This window comes from Calypte anna, chromosome 6 (genome assembly GCF_003957555.1).
Source record: "Calypte anna isolate BGI_N300 chromosome 6, bCalAnn1_v1.p, whole genome shotgun sequence".
NCBI lineage: Eukaryota > Metazoa > Chordata > Aves > Apodiformes > Trochilidae > Calypte > Calypte anna.
In genome coordinates, this window is record NC_044252.1 from 26,652,486 (window position 1) to 26,670,012 (window position 17,527).

A 17,527-nucleotide genomic window follows, 5' to 3' on the forward strand; every position below is an offset into this window, starting at 1 on the left:
ATTGGAAAGCTCCTTTAGTGACTCTCTCCTTTATAAATGTTCTATATTTTATTTGGCTAATTGCTCTGGCAGTTGCAAAATAAACAAAATGTTTCATTAATACATGCCCAAAAGTGTGCAAACATCTTGTCCTGAATTTTTGGAGATGCATGGAATTAAGCCACAGAACAAATTAAACTTGCTGGGAATTTTGTGGCTAAATCTTTCACCACTTATTCCCTTTGATTTTTCATTGGGAAGGGTTGCGTTTAAAAAAAAATAAATCTCAAACCTGAATGTTTAAGGCTAAGTATAGAATTCACCTACCAGCAGCCCAATAAAAATATTTTGGACGGATTCCTCTAAAACACACACATTATATTCAGTTGGCCACTAAATCTGAATGGGAAATCCAGTGCTTGGTTTGTGTGGAGCACAGAAGTATTGTGGACTCCTAAAAAGTAGTTAATTTGGTAATCTGATATTTTGTAAAATAGTTCAGACTTTGAGGGACTGCTTCATGCCTTTGTGTTTATTCTGTGGCACAATGCCTGTCCTCTACAAACCTTATTTAGATACTGGAGGTAACCCCTCTGGTTTAATTCTGAGACTGGGAAAATGTGCAGGCTTGTACCTCTTACTGTGAAGTGAGCAGGAATTAAATGCTTCTGCAAACATCAGTCATCACTAAAGCACCTTCAGAAGACACCTGGGGGCTGGATTGGCAGCTGGGATGAATTGTCATGCTTGGTTGTAGTCAGGAGATCTGTGAGTAGCTCCAAGAACTCTGAAGTATTTGGATGTTGGGATATATCAGCTGCAAATAAATACTGTAAAATATGTAGTGCTGCCAGCCTCAATTGTTCTAGGATCATGAGTCAGGCCTCAAAAGATCATGAGGACTGGTGGGGTTTTTTTTTGGTGTTGTTTTTATTTGTTTTCTGTTTCTTAAATAATACATTTTGTATTCCCTTTATTTGTTCGCTGGTTCTTGAGCCTGCAGGGCATATTCCACTCATTCTCAAACTTTTCTCTGCAGCAGTTCGGGAGCTTGCTGTGTGCTGTAAGCAGAGGCTGAGGTTCTTCCCTAAACACTTGACTTGAAGGCAACCACTCTTTAAGAAAAATAGCAAGTATTGCTTGACTGGCTGAGAAATTGCAGGAGTTGGCAACCCTAAGCTTTGCTCCAGGAGAAGCTGGTTGAGTAGGAGTGTTATGCTATGTTTGGTGCAATCTATTGACCATCTGTTTCTTGTTAATTACCTGACTGTACTTTGGGAGAACCTGGTCCTCAGTGCCTGTGAGGGGTCAGGCTCATGGATACTGGAGTGGCTTACCTTGAGATGGCTGTAGGGCTCCCAGGCAGGACCAAGCTTCTCTGACATTACTGGAGACAGCTCAGCAGGTCCTCTTGAGGCAGCAGGTTTATCCATCAGGATAATTGTGGTGAATCAGCATCAGTTTTGACGTCTTGAAGTGGCTGTGCTGCAACCCCTGCTCATGAGATAGAGCCATGAGATCTGGCATTTTGGTGTGTTGTGGCACACCAAAATATATCTGGTGTATCTTCCTGACATACCAGAGTACTGAAATTCACTAGGGAAGTGGGGAGCAAGACAAAGGCTTGCCTATCAGAGATCTTTATGTAAGATGTCACTATGCTGTCTTCAGAGATCTTTATGTAAGATGTCACTATGCTGTCTTCAGTGTGGTTGGAAGTGTATCTACCACAGGCTTCCTTCTTGTATGTTTTGCTTATAAAATATCCCTTGTATTCTAAATGAGGCTCAGTTACAGTAAAACTGCAGAGAGCATTATTTTAGACTTGAAGCCTGCCTTGGGAAGAAGGTTTAGGAGTGTGTGGTAGCACAGAGGATCCCAAGCTGCGTTTTGTATTCAATCACATTGCAGTTTGCGTTAGGCTGGAGGAACGTGAATATTAAATCAATTACTAGGGACTTGCACGGGCCTAAGATGAAATAGTGTCAAGCCATCAGCTCTTGGGCAGAAGAGGTGTTGTGCTGAGTGGGATGGGGAGTGCAGACGGTCTGTCCCCCACAGCCCGTGCGTGATGGCTCGGCCTTGGCAACGGTGAGGAGCTTCAGCAGTGCTGGGCGATGCTGGAGAGCCAGATGGGTGAGCCTGGCAGATCAAAGATGATGTGTACAGAGGGTGGCAGACTTGGCAGGGCTGCTCACCACAGGTCCTTCTCCCCGTGCAACCTGTCTGCAGCTGAAGTTTGTGGCTGGATTCAATCTGGAGCTTAGAGAAGGAGGTATTGAATAATGCAGCCTGGTGTGGAGCCAAGGCTTGTGCCAACTAGAGCAGGAGCAGCCATCATGCACAGAGCAGAAGATTTAATAGGCATGATGATACAGCCTTGGAACTGTTTTTTCTCAAATTTCTAGGACTGCAGTCTTTGCTTTCCAGTACAACTTTGGGTTTGTTGACGCAGAGCAGAAAAGCCCAAGGATGCAGTGGAAGTAGCTGTCTCAGTATAACCATTCCTCATTATCTCTCCATGCGGCCACTCTTACTCAGCAGTAAGAGGTCCTTTGTGTGGTTTAGCTTAATCCGCTTTGGAAACGGATTAAGCTAAATCTCACAAAGAAACTCTTAGTTCTGAACAACAGTGTCCACACGAAGAGATAATTCAAAATAGTTGTTCTGCATTTTTTCAATTCACACTCAAGCCCTCGCATAAAAACTTTCCCGTGCAGATGAGCCCACTTGAATAGGAACCTACTATTTTCTGTCTAAACAAGGTCTGTGTACTGTGTCCAGGTGCTGTAGTAAAGAAAACAGCATGTGTTTATCATTAAAAAGGAAAGGAAGCTGGCATTGCTGGGCTCAGGACCATTTGTTTGCCAAGTTGCTCAAACCTGGGATTATTGTTCTTTTTACCAGTTCATGCAGTTTGGGATTAGATGATTCATGGGGTACTTCACTTGCTAGATTGTGTACACATCTGTACACTCTCCTGTGGAAGGAACTGGAGCCTGCCTAGTAAGCTACTGCATAAAGAGAAGGAAAGATGCTTTCTTTTTTGTCCTATGTGGTCCTATTTAGTAAAGGGTAGACACATTTTGAAGTGCCTTTGGAGAGTTAGAAGTATTGCAAATAACCAGGAGTGATGCCTTTGTAAAGCAATCTCCCACTCCTAATCTCTCCTCAGGCAATGTTCTGTGCCTAATCTCACAAAACTAAGGTAGAAATTTTTGTCAGACAGATTTTGCGTTGAATATGTAATGGGCTGGTAGCAGTGGTCTGCTTCCAGGGCATCTTGTACTGGTAGTGGTCTGTACTGGTTTCCTAGGAGAGGTGAGTAGTCCTCTAGCACACATTTTTCCTGTTGGCAGGATCTAAAAACTTATCAACTACTATTACTGTGGAAACTTAACTTCCCCTTCCTTTTTACTTCTTAGGCCTTGATTCAAGAAATCATTAAACACGTGCTCATGTCCATGTTGTGCTGAGTTCAGCACAACAGTTAAATGTTTGCTCAAAGTATTGTCTAGTATAGTGACACTTTTCTAAGTTGGGACACTGGAAATGAACATTTATATGAAATAAAGCCCCTTCCTGAGAGGTCATTTTGTCTTTTGTCTGTCCCCTAGCCAGCAAGTACTGAGAAAGGAAAGGGAGAGAAGGAATTGAATGTCTTGAGCTCTACTTCCCTGGAGCTTGTCCTTGTGCTGCTGCTTTTCTTTCCAGGGCTAAGGCTGTAGGAGAAGGACATACCCTGAATGAGGATTTTTGTAGCAGGAGGAACCATTCTTGCTCCTGAAGCTCGACGAGCTGCTGGTCTCTTCCAGGACTCCAGCCACCACACAGCGCTTCCAGGGTAGAAGTGTAGCAGGAAGAGCCTTTCTTGCTCCAGAGGCTCGACGAGCTGCTGGCCTCTCCATGCTTCGCACCAGAGTGAGCTGAGGTCGCTCTGTGGGTGTGTGTCCCACCTTTATTGGCCCCCTCGTCTTGCTTATGCCCAATAGGGGCCTGTCCTAATCAGGCACAGGTGGACTCACACCCACTCACTGGCAATTCGAGGTACCTGATTTATCTTATTTCTCTACAGATTTTGATCTCTTGTTGCTCATCTTCACACTGGGAAATGTACAAAACTTCCATGGTCACTTGCCCTGGCTGGAAGGATAGGGTCTCGGAGTGGAAAGAGAAAACAACAGAATTTTGCCTTCTTGTGTGCCTGCAGACCTCTGCAATGTCTATACCATGTGTTACAGGGATGTGACTGCCCTGTAAAAAGGAAACGGTATTTTATGGAGGAAAACAGGGTGAAGGAACCTGAAAGCCTCCAGACTTTTTTCGTGTGCATTTATGGGCATGAACACTTCTCCTGCCAAGCAGCTGCATGGAGGCAGAATCATTAGAAAACCCCAAATGGCTGCAGCTCAGTTTTCCCTAGCGGCAGAACTTCTGTCGCTGCAGGTTGGGCATGTCCACATGGGCTAATTAATATGAAGCAAGCAAGGGGTTGAGCTGTAGCTGCTCCATGTTTACTCCCCATCTTGATGCTTTTCAGACATGCTGAGCTCTTTGGAGGGAAGTCATTTACTGGACATGAAGTAGCCTGCTCCTCATTACATGGGCTCTGATGGCTAGGACAGGTTACCTGGCAGTAAGCTCTGGTGTGAATCTGAGGCATGTTGGTTGCTTCACAATTGCTGCTGCCTGAGGGGTAAATGTGAGGTAGCAGATGCCATTTGGACTCAAGGTGAAGTTTGCTTGTGTCTGTTTCCAGAACTGAGCATGTGGCCAGGCAGTTGCAGAGGTGCTGTAAGACCTCAGTGAAGATCACCCTGCAGTAACTTGTTCTGCTCTTCGTGCCCAGAGCATGTCCAGGGAGCGTCTGCTCACCCTGTAGATGGACTGTTAAGCTCCATTCCTGCGTAGGCAATTGTTTGGCCACCTCAGATCATTGCACTGAGGTATCTGTGGGATGAGTAAACTGTGAGAAAATGTGAGGGAGAAGCCCCAGAACTGTTGGAGGAAAAGAATGGGCAAAGAGTTAGTACCCTGACAGCTTTCTGGACAAGGCACTGAGCTGGGCTCCTGGTTCTTGTATTAAAGCCTCATCTTAACTTCTATTTGCTGGTGGTCAGGGTTGGGTGCCTTAGTCTGGGGTTGGAAAATGAGGGACCCATCTCTTCCCAAGTGCTACCTAAACATGGTAACATCTCCCTGTGGACACTGTGTTTCACTACTGTGATTGTACAACAAGCCATTCAAAGTGTCAGGCTCAAAGTAAGGATAACTTTATTATCGCTTTTTTTTTTTTTTTTTTTTTTTTTTTTTTAAGCTACCTTTAGGAGGATCTAATAGGCAAACTACTCTCAGAAAAGCAGGTGGGGTTGTCCCTGTCCCAGAACACTCAGATCCAGGGAGACAAGGCTGTGCAGTGCAGGGCATGGCAGCAGTTTGGTTGCTGTACACATGTGGTGTGATGGGCACTCTATGCTTGCGTCCCTTTCCCAGATAGGTAGATCTGCAGATTGGATCATGGCAAAGCTGGGGAGTCATGGGCAGCTCCCCTGACTCCGAGTTCACAGTCCAAACTGGTAGGCTAGCCTGTCTTTGACATGCATATTTAATGATGTAGTTGTCTTGCATATTTTGCTAGAGAGGTCTACAGGAATAAAAAAAACCAAACAAAAAGCAACAACAACAAAAAAAAAAGATGCTCATCCATCCTTCAGCACAGGTGAGCTTTGCACTTTTTCCTTTGGACATCTGTGAAATGTTTAAAAGGACAACATGGGTTTCCTGATATCAAAGAGTTAATAGCAGTGAGTGTGGTACAATAGCTCATTAGGACTTAAACGTGGGCTGCAAACTCAGAAATCTTGATAATTTTGGCCTACAAGGACACTGAACTTTCAACTCTAGTTCAGCAATAATAAATGCCTGTTAAGTAAGGCTTCCTTTTATGAAGCCAGGGTGGATAGATGCATTTCAATGGGCTTTAAAAGTATTGCTACTCGTTTCAGTGTCTGCTGGCTGAATGCATCCGGGCATGGGAGGGCATTTCAAGATCTGCACAAAAAGCACTTTGAAGTATAACCTTTGTGAGCATCTTAGCTAAACCTGACTGCAGTTGGAAGCAGCACATTTATTTATTTATTTATTTAAGTGTCCTTTTCTTTTACAGTTGTTTAAGAAAACCCCACAAAACCAATACAAAATAAAAAATAAGCCAGTGAGCAATTAAATGGAAATGCACTTTTGAAACTGTGACCTAAAATGAAAGGTTGTGGTGTATGTTTGGCTTTTGAATGGATGTTTTCATAACCCAACTATATTGGTGCTGATTTTTGAAAGCAGGGGAAGGTGAAGCTGTTCTCCAGGATGGAGTTCAGGCTGTTGCTCAGGCTATAGATATCCTGGAGAAGATGGGCTCAGGCACATAGCTGTTCTCCAGCCCATGTTGACTCTGCCTTCAGGAACTGCAGTGAGGAAGTAAAAACTTTTTAACAGCCCTTTTTTCTACCTCTAAAAGGATTCTACAGACATCATGGGGACTAAGATTCGAAAGAAATCACGAGTGATCACAAGACACAACTTCTCAAGTTGTGATCTTCCTTGCCTTGACTTTGCAGGTCTTGATCCAGGCAGGCTTCTGCTGAGGTCCTACGTGAGACGCAGTGTGTGTGTGTGTGTGTGTGTGTGTGTGTTTTACCTCGCCTCTCGGAGAGCATGAGAGAGACCTCCGTGAAGAGAGTGACAGGGTTTGATATAAACCAGCAGGACTGCATTGCTGCCATTATTCGACAGTAAACCCTTTCACAATGCCATATGCTGTGCATTCCAGCGCAGCGGCGGAGGGTGTGATATAGTTAAAGCACACTCGGCAAACAGGAAACGCTGGTGACTGCTGTGTGTGCTTTTCATGGAGATAAAGTATTGAGAGCGTAACGAAAAAAAAAGTGCTGGGAATTGGAGGGGGGGGGAGAAGGGGGAAGAGGATGGCGGGGGTGAAGGAGAGGGATATATTTTGGGCCTGACGCTCCGGTCATTATGGAAACGCAGGCAGGAAATGCAGCCACAGAGCAGCCACGAAAATGCTGCTTTGCTCCAAGATGTTTGTTTTACTCCATTACATGTATTTTCTAGTTTTCTGCTGGGTATTGGGAGTGGGTGTGTGGTTTTTTTTTTTGTTTTTTTTTTTTTTTTTTTTTTTTTTTTTTTTTTTAATTTTCTTTTTGAAGTTCTATCCAACTCCCTATGCCTCTACCCTTCCCTGGTTAATAATCAAAAGCTATTTTAAGGAACTAGAGTACAGTAATACGCCTTTCAAACCCCAGCAAAATGCAGCCGTGAGTATTTAACCTAAGCTCAGTTATTTTCCTGGCAATGGCTCTACAGAAGGCACTGCAAAGCCTCCTTGGAGTTAGGAAGTTGCTCTTGCAGAGCTGCGAGGAAGGCAGGGGGATGGGACCAACAGGTCCTTGGGTGGGGAGAGCTCTGAATCATAAACACGCCATAGCTTTAATAAAATAAATGAAGTGGAGCCTTTTCAGCTGAGGGCAGACTGCAGTGGGGCAAGCCAGGCTTTTAACGTTGGGAGTGAAAATTGACAGGCTGAGAACTGGGACATAAACAAAAATGTCAGTCCCTGGGAGTCTTGTTCACTGGACAATGTCTCAATTGTTTCCGTGATTTTTCGCAGGCAGCAGGGGATAGTGGGAGATTTAACTCTTTCCCAGCCACGCAGGCACCGGAGGTGCTCACAGTGAAGAAGTGGCAGAAAGGAGTATTTTTTGTTTGGAAATGATTAAGCATGTCAGAGGGTGATAAAGAAAGGTCACACTGTTCTTCACATACTTGTCTGCTCTTCAAGTTGAGCTTTATGCTTCTTTTATTTTGTTTAGGTTTTGCTGCTAGCCTGGAAAACTTTCCCCCCCCTATGCTTTTTATCAGGAAAAGTGAGATTATGGGGCAGACTGGTAGATGTGTAAGAAGTATGGAAATCTGAGGGTGGGGTTTACGTTTTAATATTTATTAGTATTTCTCCATTAAAAGGCTCACATGAAAGCTTGGATATTTTAAGAATGGCTAGATTATTTGGTACAGGCTGAAATATGGGATAGGGAATGCCCTTTATTTTAATAACCGCTTTAAAATTTTTCTTAAGTCTCAAAAAAACCCAGCCATCTTCAAAGGAGGGAGAGGAGAGATGAGGAGCTTAGTTGTCTCATAATACTTTTGCTTTATTTATTATAAAAACAAACACTGAAACCTGTTGCATACCATCCCTACATAGGGAAGGTTCAGAAAGCAGTAATGTAATTCTTTACTCATCAGATTTTGAATATGTGTTTTGTTGTGGGTGGGGGGAAGGAGGGCAAGACGGCAAACCAAAGTTGCTTCTTCAGGGCACAAAAGCTGTTGAGGTTTTTTTGCAGGAAGATAAACCTGTTTTAATAAAACGTGGGTCTTGCCTCAGTTGAATGAAGTTGAAACATTTTGCAGGCTTTAAGCCAACTCGTTTGGTGTGCAGCAGCCAGGTCTGGGATGTGCTGAGGCTGCTTTAACTTAATTTATGGAATAATAATGTATCCCATTTTCGTATCCGCGCATCCTCTGGCTGCTTTGTGTTTGGATGCATGTTCACAGCCCCGCACTTTCTTCTGCTTTTAAAATTGCTCCTTCCCCTGCCCCCCAGCCCCTGCCTCTTGCTTGCTGGCAGGCAGGAGGCTGGGAGCAGCCCAAAGCTCTCTGCCGCCTTCCTGCCGGGCAGGAAATTGCCTCTGTGAATGCTGTAACGCAGCAAATCTTCTGCTCATGGGCAGCCTTCTCCCCAGATTCCTAGTGGGAAGATGCTCTCTCCTGTGTGATAAGGACAGGGAGAGTAAGCTGTTCCTCTCCAGATGCTTCCTTGTGTGTTTCACACTGATGGGAGAGAGGGAAGAGAATAAAAATAACTGGAGTGTCCTCTTTGAAAACAGTTGTGTCCAAAGACCAGAGCAGGGAGGGTGACTTGCTGCCCCTCCTAGGGTCTGGCCAGGACTGCAGATATTGAGTACTGAAAGTGCATGCCAGATTCTCTGGAAAATCTTGCTCCATGTGTGTTTTGAATTGATACTGGTTTCAGAGATTTAGAAAACAAAAGTTGTTGACATGTTGGAGCAGTTGATTCTGTGGGTAAGTATCCTGAGTAGAGCTGGATTTAATAATTTATAATTAATCATTCATGCAGTGACATGAATTGCTCTTCCTGTTAGTTAAGGATCACTGAAGAGATCGTGATTTTTCTTGAAACTTTGTTTGTTACTCATGCACTAGTCTCAGCATTTTGCCTTGGAGCTCTTCCATGAGCCATTCTTCAGAGCCCAGGGTTGATGTTGGAGCTCCTCTGAGCAGAGATGGGGAACATGTGATGTGTTTCCGTTCCCTGTGCTGAGCAGCAAATGATACTTTTTAATTAAAGTTTATTTTCCATGAAGATTCTCCAGTACTTGCATAAAATTCACTGTCTTGGCAAGCATCCTTACCACTGAATACATTTGCTGGTGTAGTCCCAGAAAGCAGTAAGATTTGTCAGTTGATGCCTTTCTCTTATTTCTTACAGAACACAGTGTAAAGCTAATATAGCTTTGGGTTGCCCTGGTTTTCTGCATTATATAAACACAGAAAGAAAGAAATCAGTGTTAGTATTTCGAAGTATTTACTTAAGTCTGTTTTGCAATTTGCACCCCTTTCCAGTCATGAATAATATAACATATTTCAAATCAAATAATTTTGATTTGAAAATAAATGTATTACTGATAATAACAGTCTGCAAGACATCTCCTCTTCCCTGCTCTTCCTCATCTCCCCGAGAGACTTAACTGCTGTTCCAGGTGAAACAAAGCTATTTTTAGTGCCACTGTAGAACAAGTTCAAGAGATGTCCTCTATATAGCTGTACAGCTTGCCTGTGTATCCATTTAGTTGTCTCCAGTACTTTTTAGGGACATCCTTCCCTAGATGTCCCAGTTAGCAAATAGTGAGTTTTCTAGTTAGATGAACTAGTAGGTGGGGAGAGATGGGGACACTGAGGAGAAAATTCTCACTGTGAGGTGCCTGTGACCCTTGATGACATGCTCCAGCTCAGCTGTCCAAGATGAACAGCATCTTCAATATTCACCATGTTAATTAAGGTAGTGGTGAAACATAAGCAGCAGGGCATCTGCTCCTCTTTGTCTCCCATCCTTGCTGTAGGACATGCCTAGAGGAGCCTGTGGAGCTTGAGCATTACGTGCTCTCATGTTCCTTCACTTTGCAGGACCCAAATCTGCTCGGGAAACCAGAAAAGTAAGAAATGAGCTAAATCACTTTGTTGGAGCTGGGTGTTGCTTGCCTGTCTTCTGGAGTCAGCATGTGCTGGTTGGTTTAAGGGCTTGGATACTGTGAGTGTTGGCCCAGCCTGAGGAGATAAAGGTGTTTCAGTAAACAGTCCAGAGAAATGCTCCCGTTTTTCTGGTTGGATGTTCCGTGGCATGATGGAGAACCACCACGAATTTGAGATACTATCACTAAAGGGAGGCTTTTTACCTCTCCATGTGATTTCAACAGGAGAGATGTCCCCATCTGGAGGGATGGGAGGACTCCTGACCAGCTCTGTGCTGTGCTTGCAGTGGGCAGATGCTGTGCTAGAAATTCCTTCTGTTGTGAGGAGGGGACTTTTAATCTCCCTTTTGCTGTTCTAATAATTTCCTGGTGAAACCTGAATGTAAACATGTATGTTCAGTCTGGCTGAAGTCTTCCCTGTGGGCCACTTCTCACCAGCATCGGCTGCACCGGCACGTGGAGGTGACAGTGGAAGTTCTAGATAATGGTACTTAGCACTTATGTACCACTTCATGTTTCCAAAGTGCGGTACAAACTCGAGGCTCCCTATCAGTCCCTGGGGGAAGATGGAGCTCGGTATTATTACCTTCATTTATGGGCAGAAAAGCTGAGATGTGGAGAGGTTAAGTGGTTTTGCCCAAGCCCACACAATGAGTCAGTTTCAGCTCTCAGAGTAGACCTGGAGTTTTCCTGGCACTTTCTGTCATTGTGCAATCAGCTGAAGCCTGTTGCCCCCGTGAGATGCTCCCCATTGAGTGCTGGAAACTTTGTGCAAAGCCTTTAGAGATGTGGTGAGGAGATCCTGCTTGGAGACAAAGCTGTCTGCTTCTGTTTATTTTAACATGACTTAGAGGATATTTTACAAACCCTTCCAAGAGGCAAAAATATTGCCTTCAGTGGAGGAAAATTCAGACTGCAAAGCTAACAATGGCATCTCATTGTGTTCGGGAGGCTGTGAATAGCCAACACTGAGAAACACTGATCTACAAGGTGAAACAAAGTAGCAACTTTTTACAGGTTTTAGGGTGGAAAGGCTCTGATTGCTGGGAATCAATGCCTCACTGCACATGGGTTTGCTCTAGAGGAGCTCCTCCATATTAGCTCTTGCCTGAGGATGCTTTTGCTGGAGAGTAAGAGTGCCTCTGCCAAGTGCAGAGTAATTCGCTTTCAAAGTAGATTAAGCTAAACTGGGAAGATGCTGTTAATTTGAAGTTGTGGGTTCTGCATCTGTGTTTGATCTAGAATAGATATTCTCTAAAATTGTGTTTGTGTATTCTAGATTGATTTATCTTTCTCATATGCAGATGAGGCCTCATTTTGCAAGCAAGAATTTGATTGAGATACCAAAATTATCTGATTATTTGACTGGGATGCCAGGCAACTCTCTGCCTTTGTGTGGTGATGAAGGTTTTCAGATGGGGCATTGCTGATATACTCTCTTTGGAAGGGACAGAGGGGACAATATCTGAAGGAGGTTATTTTCTTGAATGCCCAGCAGCTAAACTGGGTGTGGCTACATGTAGCCTCGCTTTTCTAAAATAAATGAATGAAACCAGGCTGGAGAAGCACACAGGGAAATGTTAACGATTCCAGAGGAGGCTGGCTGTCAGAGTGGTGTCCTTGGGTTCCTAACTCTCGTGGTCTCCTAAAAAGCAGAGCCAGAGGGCTGGCTGGGTGCAGGCTGTGGGGTGGGGAGCTGCAGGGCCGTGGCTGGGCAGGAATCAGGAATGCCCATGCGTCAGTGGGAAACCACAGGGTGTGGTGCGGAGCCGGCGCTGGCTGGGGAGTCACGAAGACAATGAGTCTGTGGTAGGCATTAAATGATACTAGAGAGCCTGTGCTAATCTCGATTTCATGTGGCGTGGTCTGTTTGGATTAAAATACAAGGGCCGGGATTTGGTGTTTTTTTTTGTTTTTTGTTTTTTTTATTGCCAGCTCTGCCATCAGCTAGTTCAGCATCTCAGAGCCAGTAATTTAATGTCTTTATTCCCCTGAGAAAGCAGCAACAGCCTTCCTGCACACAAGCCATAAGGTTGAATTAGCACACGTAGGCCAATTTCTGAACTTTACACCAAGCCCTTATACCCAGTTGAGTCACTGCGTTTGTTTTTCAGGCTTTTAAGTCTCCATTTCAGTGGTGAAAAGGTCGCTCTTCTGAGTTGGGTTGGATGGCAAGTTCTCTGCAAGTACCTTATTGCGGTGGTGTATTGCAGGTATTCTACAATCTGGCAGCCCACCTGGGCAAGAGAGCAAGCTCCAATAAAACATTTTGGTTCTGAGCCTGGATGAGTGGAGGCTTTGGGTAATGGCACCTGTTTAGCTGAATCCACATCATAAGGTTGAAGACCAATGACATGGTTTTTGTCCAGAACTTTCCCCATCCCCTCCCTTGCCCTGTGCATTGTTTCTGTGAGACTGTATGGGGCAAAAGCACTGTGGGATTACCATATTGCATGTGCAGCTTTCTCGGGCAGGAATTGGAGATGTTCCTCTGTGCTCTGAACTGTTACACCACAGTGAACTATGTCATAAGGTGGGTGTCCAGAGATGTTTCCCCTTCCCCCACCACCCACATGCCAAAATAAATATCTGATATGAAAGTCAAGGTACAGAAGCCAGCTGGATTGTACAAAAGGTCTTGTCTTCCTTCTGTTCTTGTTGTTATTTTCTAACATAATTTTCCTGATGGGCTGAGTGACTTGTCTACAGTAGAATAAAAGGAGGGAGAAGAGAGGTTGACATTTCTTTACGCAGTAGCATGTCCCTTCTTTGAAATCTGTGATTTCTTTTTTTCTTTTTGTTTGCTTTGGGTTTTTGTGTATCTGCTCATTTGGGGTTTTTTTCCCCCTCCTACTTTCACAAATGGAGGAGAGGAGAAATTGTGTGCATGTGTGCGTGGTGCCCTGCCAAGGAGAGAAACTAAGCAGACAGCCTCTATTGCTTTTGCTCTCACATCTCTAACTTAATTATGGAGGAGGCAAGGAGTGTGTTGTGTTTAATGTACTCCATGCTTCCAAAGCTGCACTCTCACATGCTAGGGGCTGACCACTGGCACGGGCTTTCATTAATATTTTTTATTTACCCTGCCCTTATGAATTACTACTTTTGTATGGGGCGCTTCTTTGTAATGGAATTCTTTTATTTTTATTTTTATAATTGCTTCTGGATCTACAGAAGCACATGTCGAAAATCATCTCAATGTCACTAGTCTTTAGTTCAACAAGAACGCTATAGAAACGAAAGGTTCTGTCATCCATCAGATTTTCTGTTCCATTTGTTGAAGATGAAAGGCGAGTGAATTTAGTGCTCACTTTCTTCTCCTTCTGACAGTTATTGATCCTCCCTGGAACTCTGCAATTCGTGCTCCCAGCCGGCCCTGACACAGGGAATCCCCAATTCAGTATGTGTGAGCTCACTAGCGCCGCGGCACTGCTGCTCAGTTGCCCTTCCAGTTTCAAAGCCATTTATTTTTCAGCTGCACCTCGTGAGCTGGGATTTTTTTTTTTTTTTTTCTTTTCTTTTCTTTTTTTTTTTTTTTTTCCTTTTTGCCATCCGTACCTTCTCGCCTCTTTTGCTTTATGAGACTTTTATCTGGAAGCCACTAATGTTTGAGAAACAGCTGCTGTTGCAGGGTGGTTAAGTGGAAAGAGCTGAGTCTTTGAGACAATGGCGTACAGGAGGGAGAGGACTTACTATGTTTTGGGTTTTAGTTGAATTTTATGGTCCTCAAGGATGCAAGATGGTCAGGTTAGAGACAGTTTATTCAATGATTTCCATCACCAGAAATCAGGCTGCAACCATAAAAGACGTATCAGTGTAATGATGGGATGTATCACAGTTTTCCATCTCTATTCCCCCATGGCCGTATAAACAAAGGTATGGCTTGATGGATGGGGGCAGCAATGGATAGGTTTCACCTTGAGCTGGCCCAATACAAACCCAGCACATCATGTTGTAGTCTGAAGCTGACTTCATCCTGGCTGGCATGGTGCATGGGCTCAGGTAATGCACCAGGCCATATTTTGCTGCATGTTTGTAGTCTGCATGCAGTGCCCAGCAGGGCAGCCTGCACAGGGGCACCGGTCTTCTAGGAACAGAGTTGTAGCACTCTTTGCTTTTCTAGCATCTCCTGTGCCTCCTGTACTTCCTCTTCTGTGAGTGAGAATGGTAGTCTTACACACAAATTCTCTTGAAGCTTCTGCTTCTTTGATGTCAATGACAGCCTTTTAGTGAAGGTGAAGTGAGAATATAATCTCTTGGTTATCCTCTGCTGAGCAATAACAAACTCTCTGGCTCTGTCTTTTGTTTGTGTTAATGTTCATGAAGTCCATCCCTCTGTTCTCTGTGACCAGACAGGGTACATCGTCACCCTTGTTGTCCCACTCCTTCTCCAGGCTCCTTTGTTCTTGACGTTTACTTAACCCTTCACCAGCAAAGCACATTTCCTACCAAAATCTCACAGAACAGAGGGGAGCAGCCCTTTTCTAAAGAGACAAGACCTACCTGCTGTTCCATGGGTCACAGCATTTCACCTTAGTGCTCAGTGTGGAGGTGGCTACAGGAGGAGAGGGCAACTGGACTGGTGAGTGCAGAGCTGATGGTAATCAGGCTTCCCCCAGCTGCTTACAGGCTTTGCTGGAGGTTGGTGGGCCCCTAAAAAAGGGAGTTTCACATCTGCTTTTGTTTATCCTTTTTGCTAAGGACAAAGCTGAAAACTTAATAAATTGAAACCTAAGGAAGCATGAATATAAAAGAGCATTAGATAAATTACAGAAGGCTGCCTACCTGTAACATTTTTTATAACATAAATAGTACGTGTGTATTATTTCTCCATAAAATGTCCATGTGCCCCAGCCTCTCAATGAGGCTCTCGTATTTAAACATTCCTGCATTCTCGCTGCTTCTACTCCTCAGCTTCCACCTCTGACTCCTCCCAAATTTTAACATCATTCTTTGGTGGCAGGCATTTAACACACCAGTGCTCTGAAGATGTGATGATGGGTTTTCGAAGGATATTTATGAAGCGGTTTTTAAGTATTTTGGAGGCTTATTTCTGAAGGAGCAGATGAAAGAAAAATCCTTGTAATGCTGGTAGCATATGCACGCTGTACAAAGAATGTCTCAAATACTTTCCTTAATATGTGCCTGTATTTGCTCTAATGTTCTCACCATTTTTTCAGCCCAGCTCTCCTGGCAGGGGCAGGGATGAAAGGGGAATTGCAAGAGAGAAACAATAAACTTGTAAAACAGACTCCTTAGTAAGAGATACTGTAGCTTCAAATATTTGCAGTTCCTTTGTGAAAGAATTGGCATTGCACATTAACCTTAATACAAGTGTAATATAGCATGTATCTGAAGGCAGAATTGAAGAATATGAATTTCTGTGGCTAATGGTTTTTGAATAAATTCAATACAATTGTCTGGCAGTTATTAGCAGAATGTGTGAATTGAAGGCTCTGCAACTCTGTATACTTGAAGACCTTGAACTATTTCTGCCAGTTAAGAGCTGTTAGATAGAATCTGCTGAAAATTAGCTTCATTCAGTTATCATACAATATAGTGAGCTGTTCTGGCAAAACACATTCACTGCTAGCGGTGAGGCAAAATAAATCCTTCTGTTCTTCTGTCTTGCATTGCAGGCAGTATATGACTGAGGTCAGATAACCTGGATTCTGTACATGCACATGTGTATGTGCCACCCATATATATGTGTAAGGAGATCTATGTCTTGATGTAAATACTGCCATGTAATTTGTGTTGCTCTTGTGCCCAGTGTAGGCAGGTCACAGGCACCCTGGCTCTCACCAGCTACTGATTGATCCCATATAAGTGTGTGTTCCCCGCTCTAAAACATTAGTAACGCCGCATTAGATTTGGCTTAATTTGGGCTTATACAGAAATAACCAGTGCCTGAATTATGCAGAATGTCAAGCTGAATATTTGTGATGGCTTTTGCTCACTTTAATATGAATCCTGTGGGTCTAAGGGGACAAGTGCATGAGAGAGGATGAGAAGGAATACCAAGGACCAGCAGAGTCCAGCCTCCTGTATGCTGAACATCACAGTTCAGTGGAAGCCAATGCAGAATTATGTTGCTCACTCTGCTATGGCATCTGGGCTAATTTGTCTTGGCTAATTACACTGGGTATAGAAGTATGCTGATGCCTTTACAAGTGCCCATGACCTAGGCTGGTATCCCTACCTGAGCTTTATGGTGCCTCATGAGTGTCTGAGCTTTCCTGGACCTGGTGACTCAGTGAGACCAGCAAAGTGTAAGGGTTTCTGCAGACTAGGGCAGTATTATGCTCCCAGTGCAGTTGCACAGGCAATACACACTTAATACGATTATTTTCAGAAAAGGTAGGTGAGTTATTTGTCAGTGACTGCTAAAACCAAGCCTGTGTAAGATTATCTCATTGACTGATTCTTGATGGTCAACAAAGAGCACCCAGGTCTTTATAGAGGTTTTATGGTTTCTATTTAGCAAAGATCTTCTCATGGGTAAAGCATGAGAAGTGGTGATTTAAGTTAACACCTCCTGAACGGATAGGAGAATCACCAGAACCTGGGAAGGGGTAGAGCCATGAAGGATTTTCCAGCTGATAATGAAAACTGGAGCAGAGTGAACTGGAGGGGAGCAAACTGGCTTCAAGTGTGCTTGATCCTTCTAGTGTGTACAAGGATACATTGGAGACTGGCAAGAGACTGGATAAAATAAAACACAGGGATTCTTAGATAACTGGTTCAGTTCAGGAAGCCAAGAAACTGGATCTGGTGGCAATAAAATTGGTAATCTGTTGAAATGGGAAGCTTCAAACTCCACTGGCTGCATCCATGTCCTTTTCCTGTCTTTATTCTCCATATCTGCCCTAAGTACTGTTTGGACTATTATCAGTGCTCTTGTGAAAAAAGACACCGTATAGTGAAGAAGCAATGAGCTTCTTGGCAGGGTAGTGGGAATGCAAGTTATCAGTGCATGACTTGAAAAATCTGATTCTCTTGAAGGGGAAGGGGTTTTCCAGCAGAAAACCAGCTCATTCATTTTCCGGTAGGGTCTGTAGACAATAGATCCCACAACCCCACATGGTCTCTGGCATGTTACAAGAGTTCATAGTTGTGGTCACTTCTAATTTGCTGTGCAGACTCCTAGAGGAAAGAGGTTGGGTCCTAGCCTTGAAATGTTTAAAGCAGAACTGCTCATT

The 17,527-nt window shown here is 43.9% G+C and overlaps 1 protein-coding gene across 22 annotated transcripts in view; it reads left to right on the forward strand.

Moving 5' to 3' along the window:
* Positions 1–17,527, forward strand: part of TCF7L2 (transcription factor 7 like 2) — a 178,803-nt gene that overhangs the window by 69,232 nt on the left and 92,044 nt on the right. The gene's annotated exons all lie outside the window — the stretch shown is intronic.